This window comes from Anastrepha ludens, chromosome X, assembly GCF_028408465.1.
Source record: "Anastrepha ludens isolate Willacy chromosome X, idAnaLude1.1, whole genome shotgun sequence".
Taxonomy (NCBI): Eukaryota; Metazoa; Arthropoda; class Insecta; order Diptera; family Tephritidae; genus Anastrepha; species Anastrepha ludens.
The window spans coordinates 16,148,164-16,166,008 of NC_071503.1; the positions used below are offsets into that span (position 1 = coordinate 16,148,164).

At 38.1% G+C, this 17,845-nt stretch overlaps 1 protein-coding gene across 1 annotated transcript in view; it reads right to left on the reverse strand.

Moving 5' to 3' along the window:
• Positions 1–6,157: 6,157 nt before the first annotated feature.
• LOC128870431 (phosphatidylinositol 5-phosphate 4-kinase type-2 alpha) overlaps positions 6,158–17,845 on the reverse strand; it is a 178,736-nt gene continuing 167,048 nt past the window's right edge. The window contains exon 10 of the transcript XR_008455373.1: positions 6,158–7,101. The gene's annotated coding sequence lies outside the window, so the exon portion shown is untranslated. The remainder of the gene's footprint in view (positions 7,102–17,845) is intronic.

Below are 17,845 nucleotides of genomic sequence, written 5' to 3' on the forward strand. Positions count from 1 at the left end.
AGAAATTCCAAAATATACATTGTTCTAAATTCCAGCCATAAAAAAACAACATTACGAAAGGTTTATTATGGGCTATTCTACTATTTAAATTTGCTTCGCTCATAAATTTTTGAACAGTTTTTGGATGGCAAGTCTTACCTAAAACCTTTTTGGCCATTTCAGTTGCCTTTAGAGTGCTTGTTTCTGGATTTTTCTCCATTTGGCACACTAACCACTGACACTCTTTCTCTCTGAAAGTTTTATTAAATATTGTGCTGGACTGTTAACGAACTTAAATGTAGAATTTCAACTATGACATTCCTTTTTTAAAATGCTCCAAAACTAACTCACGCTTTTTTGTCAAAAAACACGGTCCCTGGTTGAAAAAACAAACAAGCGTACATAAAATGTAATATTGCTTTATGTTAAACTCACTCTACAAACTCTTGCATACTAAAAATACAAATTCGTTTGTTGAAACTTGCACCGGGAATAGCGGTACTTTTACCTATATCATTGAAGGGCACAGATACCTGTAAAATTTCGAAACAAAACAAAATTTTCTTAAAATGTTAATATAATCATTTAAGAATATGTCAAAAAACTTTTAGAACGTAAATTTAAGTATTTCTTATATTACAGCGCGTTACACACATTCTGTCCTATGAACCAAATATACAATATTTTTTCGGAAAGGGGATAAAAAATAAAAATCATGTGTATCGGCGATTTTCATGTACACGTCACAATTTTTTTTTTGTATTTTATAACTTTAAACGAGCAATTCTTTTATGCATATCTGTATAGCCCCACGATCTCAGGACTAGCTTAACGGATTTGAATGAAATTGAGCACACAGATAGTGTATCACATTTCTAGACTTTTCACCTAGGTGTTGCCACTGACAATGTTTCACAGGGTTGCCACCTGTTCGAAATTTAAAAAAAAAATTGCATGAGATACGCCGATGTGGGTATCAAAAAAAAGTTATTTCACTCCGCATTACAATAGAGATATAAAACTCCGAATTTTTTATTATATTAAAATTAAAAATTGTTACATTAAAAATTGTAATGCTTTTAAAGAGACTTAGGCCTTTTATTTTTGCGTTTGTAAGCATTTGTGTCAGTATCGCGACAAATAGACCAACAGTATTCGCCAAGCATATGCGTAATGTCTTGTCCTTTAAAGCGCTTTTCAATAGCCGCAATGTCCTGATGGAACCTTTTGCCATGTTCATCGCTACAAGCTCCTAAATCACCAGGGAAACAATCTAAATGATTGTGAAGGAAATGGATCTTTAGCGACATTAATATGCCCATTTCACCATATGCCGAAATCATTTCTGCAACAATATTTTTATAATTGTCAGCTCGTTTGTTGCCAAGAAACTGCTCAATAACGGCACCTGTGCCTTTCCATGCATGTTGTTTGATAGCATTCAATTTTGATGAAAATTCATAACTTGCAACTATTATTTTTATCTGCGGACCACTGAAAACACCTTAAATTATACACATCATTAAAAAAATAAAGTTACTGAAAGCCTTCGTAAAAAAATACCTGCATGAATCTTTGCGCCGCTCACTTTCGGAAAAATATTGCGCAAACTTGCAATCGCCTCGCCCTCACGATCCAATTTTTTAACAAAATTTTATACGACACCGAGCTTAATGTGTAGTGATGGCAAAATGATTTGAGATCATTTGAGCACTAATGGTAGATTTTCTATACTTTTTACGCCTACTTTGTAGCATGTTCGCGGCTTCCACTTAAATTCAGTGTAATGCTGATCTCTTTTGCGACCTTCCCATGTACACAAAAAGCACTGGTGGGTTGGAAATCCACGCTTAACACCCATGAGTAATCCGACAACTTTTAGATCGCAGCATATTTTCCAATTATGCTCTTAGTAGTTTATCAGCTGTAATATTAATTCCATGCCTTCGTATGTTTCTTTGAGGTTGGTGGCATATGCGATCGGGACAACTGGATGTTTGTTACCGATATGAAGCAGCACTAATTTAAGGCTGTTGACCGATGCATCGACGAAAAGTCGCCACTCATCTGAAATATGAGGGTAACCCATTTTTTCAAACATCGAATCAATATCACAACAATAAGCCAGGTTTTTCCCCGATCTTCGTGCAATTTAAAAAAATCGTCATATGGAATACTGCTACGTCGATCACGAGCGGCTGTTATTTTAAAATCAGCCGCCACTATATTCCACTGCTTAAATCGTGATGCAAAGAGTTCGGCTGTTCTCTTTGACAAATTTCCTTCTCGTACAAGGTCATTGAAGTTGGCTTGCGTTACTAAATGCGGTACTGCAGTCCCAAGTTCACTAGCTGTTGGTACAAATTCCGATACTTCTGGTTCTCTGCATCTCGCATTCGATGCAAGAAATGCTGATAGCATTGTTGGTGCTACTGTTACGAGTCTGCCTGCAGAAATTCAGCGCGGTTGGATCACGGAAAAAGGGTTAAAAATTGATCCAAAGTTTTTCACACAGGCGGACTACGAGCTCTATATTTTATACATTAAAAAAAAAATTCTGACGTGTACATGAAAATCGCCGATACACGTGTATTTTTATTTTTTCTCCCCTTTCCGAAAAAGTATATTTGGTTCATTCATAGGTCAGAAAAAAGTTCGTTTTTGTAACGCAGTGTTATAGATTGTCAACCGTGACGACTCTATTCTTTGCATTCGAACGCTGGGAGAGGTATAGCTACGATGTATTCAAACTTTAGACGCGTTTTTCTCAAAACTATATTTTTCGAATTGGCGTACACGATAACTCGAAAAGTTATTGACCAATCTCCATAAAATTTTGCACACATCTTTTTTATGATATTACTTTCTATGTGAACTCATTTTATTCATTTTATTCAGCGAATTTTTTCTCCATTTTTTTTTTACTTCATATAGAAATTATGACATTAGTAAACAAAAAAAAATGTTTGGCTTTTTGTAATCAGGTCACTGACGCCGATGCTATAATGCCCGCCAATTGAGAAGCCCCGCTACGACCTTCCTGGAAGAATTGAGTGTACATCCGCCATTTTAAATGATTAAAATAAAAACAAATTTATATTATTTTAATGTATGCCAATTTTGAAAAAAATATATTGACTTCTTCATTTTAAATAATTTTAATGAAAATCAGGGAAAATATGGCCGTTTATATGAATCTGTCCCTTTAAGCTTTTATTTAAGTCCAAATCTGTTGGGAACAATGTCGACAAAAATCGTTCTATACTAATTGAACCAACCACATTCCTTTAACACAAATGATAACAGGTTCCATGTCCGATGAATCATATTGATTCATATCACCAAGCTTGTACCGTGTCTGATACGTACATGTATATCATAGACATATGTATGTATGAGCAATGTTGGACATACACATCGTGAAGAATGACTGTTGACATAGGAAATAAATTGAATTTCTCCACTTTATTAGCAAAAATAGCACTCTCTATTTATCTTGTTGTTTGTACTGATTCATATTTATTCACAGCATTTAAAGAAAATTAATAAAAACTAACTTCAAATTCTTTGGAAAAACCACAACTTGAGCAACAAAAGCAAATAACACACTATTTCGACATTGCCAATAAACTGTTTTTACGAACTTTAATACCGGCTTGTTTTATTAAATACATAATGTGACTACGTAATTTTTTGATAAAATTTTTATTGGGTATGATAACCGATAGCTTCAATATCATTGTGCAGGCGCTTTCTCATGGAATAGACCAATTTGTTTGTGTCGCATACGTTCGGAATAATCTGGCATTCCTCCATTATTGAAGTTTTTAATGCTGCTGCATTCTTTGGATGTTTTATGGACTCTTTCCTTCAAAAATGGCCACAAATTTTCACTCACGTTTATGTCGGGACTCAGAGCTGGTGTATTTATAACTTTACCACCAAATTTTTTAGCACTGCCGACGAAGATTTTTCAATATATTTAATTGCAGTTTGGCGTCCATTGTGCCGTCAATAAGCACCAAGTCTCCTATTCCTTTACTTGAAAGGCATCCCCAAACCATAACGGAAATTTATCCATAATTAAATTTGAGTATTTTATTACAATTTTGTAAAGCTGTCAAGGGCTTGCGCCATACTCTAGTCGGTGCATCGTTGCAATAAAGCATTATCTTTGTCTCGTCGCAAAACATAACGTCGTCCAAATAATCTTTTGGTTCAGAAATGTAGTTCAAAGACAAAGACAGGAGTTTTTCAACATTTTGTGCAGACAGCAATGGTGTGCTGCTATCGATGAATATGATATTATACTGCACCACATATAGCGTGACGCGCTGCATCATGAGAGAGAACAATACCACACTTCTCGCTAAGCTCCTTTGCACGTTTTTAAAGCAAATTCTCGGCTTTTCATCCAATTTTCGGATCATCAAAAGCTCTGCACGTCCAGTAATCTTATTTTTAGACCCACCTGTATTCAATCGCCACCTGTAGGCATCTTGGAGTGATACTTGACTCTAAGCTCAATTAGAAGTTGAAAATCGGGGAAAGAAAGCCAGTATAGCCTTATACTCCTGCAAATCTATGTTCGGTAAAAAATGGGGACTCAAGCCACAGGTCATGTTGTGGATGTACATCGCAGTGCTTTTGCCAATTGTAACGTGCCTGGTTTGGTGGGAGGCTCTTCGGAAGAGCTATAATACCACTAAACTGGGAAGGGTGCAAAAGACTGCATGCATTGGCATCACCAGAGCATGTAAAACTTGCCCCAGTGCTGCCCTGAATGTCCTTATTTACTTCCTTCCTATCGACTTTTACGTTATTTCCACCGCAGCTCAAAGTGCAATCAGGTTAAAGAAGGATGGCCTCTGGAGACAATCTCTCAAGAGACATGTTAGCATTTTCGCGCAGTTAGCACCATATTTCTCCGAACTTCGAACAGATCTCTCTATCCGCAAACTAGAGTTTGAGCGTCGTGCTAGGGCAATCTTTCCAAATAAGCAGGATTGGATCAAGGGGAAAATCTGCACTGATGGTTCCAAGATGGAATCGGGAGTCGGAGCAGGGTCTTTTTCTAAATCAGCCAATTTATCTTCTCCTTTTAACTGCCGAACACTGCTAGTGTTTCTCAACCAGAAGTCTTTGCGATCCTGCAGACATGAAAAATGCTTAGGGAACGAGGGAGATATTAACATTTTCTCTGATAGTTAAGCAGCGATCAAGGCTCTGACGACGCTATGGTGCAGAACGAAATTAGTAAATTCCTGTAAGGAGGAGATCAAATCTCGTGGGTGTGCAGGTAACATTTCTCTGATCTGGGTTCCACGACATAGGAACGCAGAGGGAAATAAAATTGCTGAAGAGCTTGCCAGGAAGGGGACTGAATTGGCCTCAGAAACCTCCTACCCCGTCATCGGTATCCCCCTGACAGTTGTTAAAGGGGAGCTGCACAAATTATTTTTCAGGAAAGCGCGGAAAAGATGGAGCTCCATTTTTTCATGTACTATTTCGAAAACCTTTTGGTTTCAGTACAATGTACGAAGAACTCAGAAAGTTCTTTGGACTCCTTGCCATTCAATTTCCAAACTCATAGCTGTGTTTACCGGTTACTAGATGATCGGCACTCACGCGGAAGAGCTAGGGTTACCATTTAATCCCCATTGCAAAAGCTGTGGGTATCTTTCAGAAAAGGAGACTGTTGAGCACTGAGTGCTCCTTTCTTCCATAGCCTGGGGCAGTGCACCAACCTAAATCCCATCAATCTTCTCCATTATATCAACAGCTCTGGCTGGCAATAGATATCTGGCTGTTGGGGGTCCCATAATGGTATCAAAACGGCGCTTTAGTGCTACTTGAGGAGTGCCAGACTGGCACTTCAACCATTTCACTTATCTACCCACCTGTACCCTCTTTTCTGCTCGATTTATAACATTATAAATTAACTGACGTATTACAGAAAACATTTCAGACAGTTTTTGAACACTTTTATCCAAGTGTCGATGGAAATAGTGTGTTATTAAAATTTTTTTTTCTTTGTTGCTCTAGTTGTTGTTTTTCCTAAGAACTTGAAGAATTGGCACAAAAAAGAAGTCAAAGATAAATAAAGACTGCTATTTTTTGCAATGAAGTCGAAAAATTTAATTTATTTTCAATGTCAAAAGTCATTCTTGACAAACTATACATATTTGTCGTTTGGGCAATATTCGCATTTTGTTACAATACTATAATATTGTATATAAATTATAAACTAAAAAAATTGGGGTTTTTCAAATACTTGCTTGAATATGCGTGAAAAGCCTTAGAAATAATTGGCGGGAATGTGAGCTTCTTATTTTTATATTCATTGCGTATAAATCAATGCATTGTAGTATTTTTGAATGATTTTGATTGAAACAATTAAGATAAAAGACTTTGGAACTTATACTCGTATTGCATTCCATATTTACTTGTTTGACTCGAAGGAGAATGCCTCAGGCAGTGCGTTTACTTTTATTGCAGGTAGAGCTATCTGAACAAGCTTTCCATTATTCTTCGGGGTTTATGATTGGCTTTGGCCAGCGGTAGTAATTTCCATGTATTGGAAGCCGTAGCTGATGCTTTTTGTTGGCTAACTTGCCGAAGCAAGACCGAATAATTATTTCCTGAATTTGCAGTATAATAAAAGTTTTATGTGTAAGTTCGTTGTATAAGACGCGTTTGTTTTCTTAAGCAGTCTGAAACAAAAGGTCGTATGCGAGTTTTTTGTACCATGTCATACTTTTTTTAAGAGGAGAATAATAGAAAATAAGCTTGTCTACGACTTCAACGGCTTAAGTAACGCCGTCGTAGTCGTTTTAGGCTTTACGGTTAAGCTTAATGTCAGTTAAATTCAGATACCATTCCGCTATCGTGAAAGGTAGAAATCGTAAACACATTACGCGTATCGTGGGCCACGGTAGGTATTATTATACAGCAGTTAAGCATGGCTTGTCAAGGGCGGAAGTTGTTTCAGCATATATACTGTAAGACCAAGTGTAACTATTTACGGAACATATTTTATATATTTTCATCCTATTTTTGCTAAATTTAGAAGGGAACATCCTTGAAGGTTGATTGGAGATTCATCGACAACGATCGTATCACCTGGAATATACAGAGAGCGTGGTGTTAATAAGTGGTTTAATTTTGCAAAAAAAAAAGTTTAATTATAAGGCTGAATATCATACAAATGCAAACAGCGTTAAATTTATGAGAATCTGTTATATGACATACTAGCTTTAACCTACGGCCCCGCTCGCGCAGGAGTAGTTTTGAGGGATTTAGGATATGTATATAAAAGAACTACAAACAATAATTTCATAGAAAATATTTTTTTTTTAATAACCATTATATTACAATACCCGGCATCCGTTGCTATGCGTCGTTGAATAAAATCAAAACAACCAATCAGAAAAATATCAAGCAAAATTATTTTAATTAATTTTCTACCTCAAACCGTTTTTGAACTTTGCATTTGGGTCATAGTTGAACAGCTTATGCGGATTATGAACTATAGAGTGTGCTATAAATAGTGGGAAATAGGAAAAACTAATATTTTTTAAATTAAATTTAAGCGAATATTCGATTATTAGTGACGAATGAGAGTGGTGGTGCGGCCTGGGGGCTGTGGCATAAAACATGCCTATAACCTTCATTGGGTGAAAATATGAATGTATAAAACTTTTTACGTCGTTTGGTGTTGTCGTTTCGTAGTGATGCGCGGACAACGTACAGACATTCACCTTTATAGTATAGATTATACAGGGTGAACGATAACTATGAACTATTCAAAATACCAAAATTTTTTTGTGTGAAATTAGTTTTTATTGATTTCAAAGACAAAATTGTTCAAAAATTATATTATTACAATTTTAACATATATTCACTTTAGCTCGATATGACCACCTTTTGCCTTGATTATAGCCTTCAAACGGTCAAAAAATGAGTTGCATGCTGCACGAATGTGATCTTGAGGTATTTTGGCCCATTCTCGTATAATCGCTTTTTTTAGCGCATCCATACTGGCATATTGTTTAGTCCTCACCTTCCTGTCCAAAATGGACCAGATGGAATAGTCCATCGGATTTGCGTCTGGCGAATTCGAAAGCCATTGTGTGGACGAAATGAAGTGTGGAACATGATTTTTTTACCATTCTTGGTTCCCACGAGCTTTATGAGACGGTGCCGAGTTCTGTTGAAACGTCCATGGTCTACGACCGAAATGTTTGCGTGTCCACGACCTTAAGCAGGTTCTAAAACAGTTTCCCGAAAATAAGTCGCATTCACTTTGAGACCGGGCCCGATAAAAACGATTGGAGAGCGTCCATCAGCGGTCACTGCGGCCAAAACCATTACTTGCGATGGGAAATTGCTTCGAGTGGTCATACGTAGGCTCAAATTCTCGTATGAGCGTTCGGTCAAGTAAACACGATCGTTTTGAGTGTTTATGAACTTCTCAATTGGGAAATTTTTTTCATCAGAAAACACAATGTTAGGAAATTCGCCACGTTCGTGCAAGCGCAAAAACTCCTTTGCTCCTTCGCACCGAACTTTTTTTGCTAGTGTAAAAGATCGTGTGCTTTTTGGAACTTGTAAGCCTTGACCTTGAGCTCATTTTCCAATATGCGTCGAATGCTGTCTTGCGATATTTTCAGTTCTTTGGCCATTTTTCTTCCACTTCGACATGGATTTCGTTCAAATCGAGCCTTCACTTTCCGAACCATTTCTGGCGTTGTTGCGGTTTTTTTGGGTCCACCTCCATAGCGTTTTGCAATGCTACTAGTATCATTGTAACGTTTTATAGTGCGATACACAAACATTTTATTCGCTTTGAGGTGACTGAGCTCACGAACAATGGCCGATTGTGATTTTCCAGCCAAATATAACGCAATCACACTATTACGCTTGAATTCCATTACAGAAAAAAAAATTCAACAAAACTGAGACGCAAATGCTTTTGATGGCTTATAAACAATATATGAACTGTCATTAGAACAATTTTGACGTTGATGTCATGAGCTGTTTTACAAATACAAGCAGCGTGAAGTTGGTAACACTTCATATGGTTCACCCTGTAGACATTTTGTCAAAAACCGGGTTATAATATAATGCGTCAATTTTCCAACAATGTTCGATGAATGACTTTTTGTCAAAACACTTTAGTAAAATAAGGGCAAACGCAACAAGGAAGGGAGGGAAAATAATAGGGTTAGAGCTTAAATAAAATGTGTGCTTATATTTGAGGGGCAGAGCATTTCGCTGTGTCTATTTATTATTTCATTATATATGATTTCAAATATTAGATACCAATAAATTAATTTTTTTTTCTATTACAAAATATTTATTTTTTTCTCTTTCTTTTTCACTTAGAGTTATGCCCTTTATTCATTATTTATTAAATAAAATTAAAAAGAAAAATATTACAAAATTAAAAGGAAAAATTCAATACTACAAGAATAATTCCACAAATATTATATTTTCTTCGAAATACATATTAGCCGAAATCATACAACCATCCTTCGCTATGGCCATATTCGCAGTGCCAAACATCTAATATTGATGAAATCACTCGAGCTTGTAAAGGGTGATCACTTTAGAGGTATACGATTTTCAATTCAAATAAAACAACGAAAGTTCAAATTCATTGGGCAATATTTAATATTTTTGTGTGGAGCCATTCATAACATTTACTTTTTATAGATAATTCCTTACATATGTTGGCCGCAATTGCACCGTAATTTGGCTATCCGTAAACACCAATTTTGAATGACTCGCTGGAGGACTTCGGTCGGTATATCGTGAAGAAAAAGTAATGTTGGTTTCCAATGCCTCGATCGAAGCTGGTTTATCTACAACGCATTTAGACTTTACATACCCCTACAAATAAAAGTCCAAAGTTGTGATATCACATGATCTAGGTGGCCAATCCACTGGTCCGAGACGAGAGATAAATTGCTTACCGAAACAACCTCGCAGTAAATTCATTGTTTCACGGGCTGCGTGGCAAGTAACGCCGCCTTGTTGGAACCAAATATTGTGGAGATCACGGGCTTCAATTTCCGGCATCAAAAAGTCGTTTATCATTGCGCGATAGCGTTCGCCATTCACAGTTACATTAGCGCCAGACTCATCTCTGAAGAAGGTTGTTCTCAATGAATGTAATGGTTGTTCTTGAATGGCTTTGGGTTGCTCCCCAGCCCAAATGCGGCAATTTCGCTTACGGACGTAGACATTAAGCCAAAAACGATCGTCGATTTTCGTAATACTTTTAATTCTTGAGGAGTAAGTCGCTTAAGGGTGCCGTTGCTGAAGTACTGCTGGTGGTTCCAGAAGCCGGTCGATGTAGAGAGACGTTACGGGAGTGACCACAGGCAAGAAATGTTCCAGATGGAACTGACGAATTGCTGCCAAACGACCTATGAGACTTTTCGGTAATACGCAACTGATATTGAACGTTCAGCGCATTTGGCGTATGCAAAGAAAACAGAAGATTTCGTAGAAAAGATGAAGGGCTAAGGTTTTATGAGGGGTACGCGAGAAGAAGAAACAATAAAGAGAATAATACGCGAGTCCTCTACTCAAATGCCATGACCCAGCAGTTCGAGAATAAAGTGTGGCAATTGCGGTAACACCGGGCATATGGCACGCGATTTCAGTACCCCGCGCAGCCAACTGAAGACGAACCCAGGTAGAAGGAAGCGAAGCGCTAAGACTGACTCTGGCCACAGGTGCAACGAACTCGGTTATCCGGTCAGATTTAGCAAACGGTAATGTGGATCCACTGGTTGACTACAAGTTTCAAACAGGTACAGGAGAGAGAACTACGCTTTCTGGAAAGGTAGTTTGTGAAGTCATTATTGGAGTAATTTACACATTTTTTTGGTTCAAATCACGGATGAAGTAATAATTGGAGTTGATTTCATGCTGCTGCACGGATTTTCCTTGGATTTGGGTAAAAGAGTAGGCTATCGACGCTACTAAGGAGACGGCGAACACGAGGGTTCCACTAAGAATCCTAAATAATTTCAAGTTACCAGTTATTTCAGATATATCAGCTATAATTGGGGAATGTTGGACTATAGAAGAAAGAGAAATGTCGGTCAGTCATAGTAAACCACAATGGGAAAGAGAAGAATTCTGGGAAGCAGGAAGAAAAACCTCCGATTTCATAAGAATTTATTTGCAGGAAGTTAGAGTGCTAGATAGGACAAAAACTAAGAGATTCCAGGAGAAACACGGCTCCCTATTCAACGGTGATTGTGGAAAGTCTGGAAGGACTGTGATGGTGAAACACTGAATAGTTATAGAAGATGAAAAGCCAATTCGTCAAGTTCCACGTCGAGTCCACTAGCAAAGCACGAAGAAGCAAATAAGATAATCCAAGAAATGCAGCAAAGTTGAGTTAGTGAGCCATCAATAAGCCAGTAGAGCTCAGGGGTTGTGCTGGTTAGAAAGAAAGATGGAAGCACCCGATTTATGGGTATTATAGAAAGCTGAATGAAGTCACGAAAAAGGTCAGCGAATCATAATCACGAATATATGACACTCTCGACATTTTATCTGGCGCGAAATGGTTTTCCACGCTTGATTTAAAAAGTAGTTACTGGCAGGTAGACAGCCTTCGGCATAGAAGGTGGGTTGGGGCAGTTTTCTGTGATGCCATTCGGATTATGTAATGTACCAGCAACCTTTGAGCGTCTGATGAAGCTTGCGCTGAGGGGCCTACACTGGAAAACGTGTTTGGTGTATCAGTATTACATCATCGTCATGGGTAAAAATTTGAGCTTTGAAGAAGTCCTTCAACGCATTGTCTCTACGGGATTACAATTGAATCTGAAGCAGTGCGGCTGAATAAGGAGGTACCTAGCTCAATATACAAAGTATGGTGTTCGCTACACGTTACAATAGTACAGTATCATTCGGAGTATCTTTAGTATGATCGGGGGTAGAACAAATCCCCAATCCGAAGCGGAACTGCATATGTCGATGGATAAGTGGCTATGGGGTATCTAGTCACTAATAAGAGATAAAATCACAGTGCTCTCAAGGAACTATATCAACACCCCTCTAACAACTGAGCAAATGGACTCCATCTAGAATCTCATCCTTGAAACAGAACTGGCGGTGAAAGACCAGAATATAACACCGGCATTTTTGGGCGCGATCTACAAATCAGCATACATGGTTCTGCACTACAAGGATAGCGCTTCAACGGACTGGCTAAAAGCGGCTCTTACTGACGCAACACCTTGACGTGCTTCACTGAGGGTCGCAGAGGAATCCAAGATACCTCACTCACAGACAGCAGTGGGGTACTTTCCTGACCCCAGTCCTTAGGAACCAAAAAGATACTGGACTTCTTGCAGGGGCAATAAAAAGGCTTCAATGTTGACACATGGCGTACTCTTTTTACAGTCGGAAGAGGCTCAAATGTAACACTGGTTCTAGCACCAGACCTGAAATCTGCAGCCAGCTTGATATAGTACAAGGAAAGGGTAAGCTACCAATTCTGTTAAGTGACATTCAAGCTCATGACTGCGCCCCTAAATTCAGATCCACTAATGGATAAAATGGAAGCTGTGGAGTTGAATGAAGAGGACGAATGTATCCAATCCAACCCTAACCCAGCAGTCAGTGAATGAAGTGCATCCAGGAAAATCTTCATCACGCTAAGACCGCATCGGCCGAGCTTAGTACGAGGCTTGTCAGTTGAAACATCGACATAGAGCTTATTCAGGAGCCCTTGCTACACAGAGACCACATTAATGGCCTCAAAGTTCAAGCACAAAGGTAATTTATGACGTGGACGCAGTCAACCTAAGGGCTGAGCTTATTATAGAAACCAATATTAAATATTTTCCCTTTACAGAATTTCTTGATGGCGTCAGCACACGGGACTAGTCGAAGCGGAAAGAAATATCACTGTTGGGATAATAATAGGAAAGTCCTTACACTATATAACAAGGAACTGAGGAAATCAAAAACGAACTTATGGCAAAAGTTCTATAAGGGAATAAACGGGGGTATTATCACCACTGCTTTGGTCTCTCCTGGCTGAAAACCTAGTACAAACCCTTAATAATAAAGAGGACAAAACAATAGGATATGCAGATGACATTTCTGCAATAATTTAAGGCAACCACGAAAAGACCGCAAAGAACTGGCTGCAAGACGCCTTAAATACAACCTGGGAATGGTGTAAGAAAGAGGGACGATCAATAAACGCTTCCAACACCACTATTGTCCCCTTTACCAGGAAAAGGGTTGTAAATATATCCACTCTGAAAATAAATGGAACTCTCTAAAAAGAGAGGTTAAATATCTAGGAATTATGCTGGATAAGAAAGCTCACCTGGGAGGCCCTCCTCAACTCAGTACAAAAAAGGGTAACAAAAACAGCATCGTCAACAAAACAGCTTTTGGATAAATCCTGAGCCTTAGCCCTAAATAACCTTTTGGATCTGCACCTAAATGGTTAGCCCTATTCTATTATATGGAACATTAGTATGGTGAGCAAAACTAATCAAACTATAACAATATAAAAACAATGTAGAGTACAAAAAGAAATGACGTGCTACAGGGGCTTTGATAACTGCCCCTGCTGGTGAGATGGAAGAGCTTTTAAATCTACCACCGGTAACACTTAGCAATACAAGAGGATGCTGCTATGCAAACACTCTCCTTCATATGAAAGGAAAATTTAAGCCAGGGGACCATAATGAACACTTCAATATTCTAAACAGTATTAAATACGCACCATGCATGACCCAGAAACGTGACCACACGGAACCCGTACTCAATTTTTCTAAGAAACAAAATCTTTTATATTCAACATACGATTCTCAACAATTATATGTGAAAAACTACATTATTTAAATATTCACCAAGAGTATGTCTACAAACAAAATCCGCCAAATTGTCGATTCATAAATGCCTACTAGATACCGCCTCCTTCATACATCGTCCATATCAGATCCACTATGCGAGTGACCCAATTCTGACCAAATCCGCAGCAATGGTTTTTGCCTCTTAATTTGACAGAGCGTACAGTTCTGGCCACTTACTGAAGAAATTCATAACAACGAGCACATATTTCTCTCTCAAATGGGGAACCCGCATTGTTCTGCTGACCCACAAGTTCTCTCTCATGGACATTTCGCTGCCATACAATTTGAACAATTTCGCAACTTAATGTTCTCTAGCGTTTCAGTGATACCCAGATGACCGCCACTTGGCCCATTGTGGAATCCCTCTAACACAGATGTAATTCTGGAATCAAGAACTATAATCAGATCACGGGAATGGTTTTCATCTTCACTTTCCCATACGCGAGACAAAACTCCATCAATTATTTTAAGACTAGTCCACTGTACACAATACGCCTTAGCCACAGGACTTTCTTTCGCCATTTCAGTTTTAGATGGTCCATTATCTTGCCACGCGAAAGCGCAATTCTTCTTAGTGAGATTATGAAGACTCCGGAAAACATTTTCAAATCCAGGAACGAAACAATTGTAATATGTGCGTAATCTTAGGAAGCCCCGCACTGCGTGCACATTTTTTGGTCGTGACCTCTTTTTACTGCTTGTACTATATTTTTACTCATCTGTCTTGACGTCTTCCGTTGTCACCTTTTGTCGAAATACATGTCTTCAGTTTTAACAAGTTGTACTGCTTCGGATTCAATCGTAGTCCCGTAGACAATGCATTGAAGGACTTCTTCCAAGTTTTTCAGTTATTCGCAAAAAGTTGTCTTAATCGTAAGTTCACTGAATTTTGCCTTTTTTGCGATCCTGTTCCATGAGACTTTATTCAAGAATCCCACTTCTGACACCAATTGTTACGCTTCCTCCACTAAAAAGGCTCACATTAATTACTCTGAGTTCGATCACTGGATTGCTAAATAAAAGCCTCAAGCAAATGGTGGCATAACTTGGGTGTTTTATTTAATTTTAATAACTTTATCACTTTGCTTTACGCTTACACGTTCACACGCTTAACTTAAGAGCGATTAGTTTGTGTGTCTTAATAACCATCGTAATTTCTAGATATTTTATATCTCGGTTTTTGTTGCCAGTTCGTTCACGAACTTTCGTGCTTTGCCACAATATGTATTATTACACCGGGCAATATATTCAATAACATGTATAGTATCCACCTGTAGCTATAATGGCCATAGACATCCTTTATCTCATTTTCTGTGAAGCTTGTGGGAGTAAGCGCCCCCAAAATAATTGAGTTTGTCTTTATACCAGTTTGACCGTTCACATTTGCTTTCCTTTGAGTTTTTGCTTAACTCTTGGCCATACACTTTCAGTTTTCTGTTTCGACTCTAGATACCTTCGGCTGCGATACTTGGGATCGTTGCCCTCTTGAAAGACCCAAGGTTGGCTGGTTCTTCCAAATATCTTTGCAGCTGATGCCAATGATGCTTTTTGGTAAATTTTATTCATCAAAACTGCATTCAAATTGACATTTTTATTATTTATATTTATATTTATTTATTATGTATATTTATTTATAATGGAACTCTATCAGGCATGTTCTGAAAATCGCGCGATTTCAATTCGAATCCGAAATGGCAATTCGTACGATTTTGTTTTAGGTGTTCTGTAATTCGTCCGATTTCATTTAAATTCGAATTTAAGTTCGAAACAGCCGAAACAGCGAAAGGTAGTGAAGATAATAAATGTTTGTTGCGCACTACATAACATATGTAGGAGTAATCAAATAGATGACATTGAAACGGAAAGCGTATTAGAAAACAATTCAATTGATGAGGAAATTGCTGAATATGAGGAAAATAGTACAATAGTTTATACTGTATAGTGTTGGCAGAAATATAAGAGACGCTATAGCTAGAAATTTAATATTATGAAACATAAAATTTATTCATATTAAAAGTAAATATATACATAACAGTTCAATAAGATTCTTTTATATTTATTTTTTAGTCTCTATCTCAAGCATTTTAATTTTAATTTTAACTGTTTCATGTTGCAACTGCTCCATTTTGAGGTAATGTCTTTGCTTTTGCTCTATACTTTGAGTTTTCAAGCGATTTTGCTCTGCCAGCAATTCATTTTGTTTCTCAACAGCACGACAAAGTCGTCGAATCTCTTCCCTTTCATCTTCCTGCGATTTTGCAATCTTGTGTTGGTTTTCGCAAATGTTATCTAAAGCGGTAGATATTTTCTCCATACAAGTAGATTGCGTTGCCATACACATCTGAAGGCTGTCCTGCGTTGACACTCGTGGCCTTTTTGCAGCTCTCGGGGTAGCCACCGCTTCCCTACTTGTTTGGGGACGTTCTTCCTCAGATTCAATAGCGCTATTATTTTCTTCTGTCCCAAAGCTTCTGAAATGGTTTATGCCCTCAAGGGCTGCAAAAATTCTACAAGTTCTTGTAACACATTCTTCGTTGCTCGTCAGTACATGCTTATTAAAGGGTCCACCTCCTTTCCAGGCAACTCTGTCGCCCTTCGAAAAATTCTTCGCCAAATCTGGATGAGATTCCATAAGCTCGACTAAAATTAGCTCTTGCTTGGAGTTCTTGTGTTTTCCCCTAAAAGTTTTTGAATAAGTTTTAAATATTTTAAATAAACACTTTTATTTACATAAATATATGCAGTTATTTTGAGTAAATACTCACATTTTGATAAATTTATTTCAACAAACAGTTTATAAGAATGCCACAACCCGCTAACGTTTAAGTTGCCGAAAATTTAACTGGAAAATTTTAACGATTTCGATTTCCAGAACAGGGTGAAAAAACGATTTGCTGATGTAGGAAAAAAAACGAAAACGGAACGATTTACAGGACATGTCAAACGATTTGAAAACAGAAAATGCGAACATATTGCCCGAAAACGATTTGCAGAACATGCCTGTATGTTTGAATTTTGGTCCATCACACTTCCATTAGACAATCTGTACATAACAGATTTAAGGCAACAAATTTCGTTATTAATCGAAATATATATACATATGAGATGAGGAGGGTTCTTTGTGTAAAAGTCCATGTAGGTGTGAAAAGTCTCTGGTCGCCATTCAAGTGGGTATACGTTTGCGGCAGCTCACAACTCCCGAGTTTCACCCAAGTATCCTCTAGGTGGCTTTCGAACACCAGTTTAGCAGCGAGCAAATGTGAGAAAGTGAAACTGCCACTATCTCCGGTTGTTCACTGGATTTGGTCTGCTTGATGACGTCGAAAAGACTAAGAGTGACATCAGCACCACCCACGAAATTTGATAGAAGGGACTTGTGACGTTTATTACAGCTGTCATGTAAAGCAGGACGAGTTCGACGTTGGATTTGTAGTGAGGGAGAAACTCCGCCGCCAAGCCCTGAAGTTATATTGCCATTAAAAAATAACAAAATAGCTGGAACTGACGGGTTACCAGCTGAACTATACAAGCACGAGCATACATAATCTCATTTACAGAATTTGGTCGGATGAACGTATGCCTGCTGACTAAAATGCAAAAGTACTCTGCCCAACCCACAAAACTGATGATCCTGCAATATGCTCCCATTTGCGGGGGTCTAGTTTTCTCAATATCACATATACGATCTTTTCGAGCATACTGTTTAAAAGACTAAAGCTCACTGTCAATAAATGGATTGTTACTTATTGGTAAATAGGAAAATACCCGCGGGAAGAGACTCGATCCACACCACAGCCTTGTCGATTTCAAACCCGACTTCGATAGCACTGCCTATATGTCGCGATATCTGAACTTGGCAAAACTATTACGGCTGTGCGAAATGGATTTGTTCACTAACACCGTTAGAATTGGGAAAGACTTATCCGAGCCTGCAGATCGTACTGTCCTGGAAAAGATAGTAC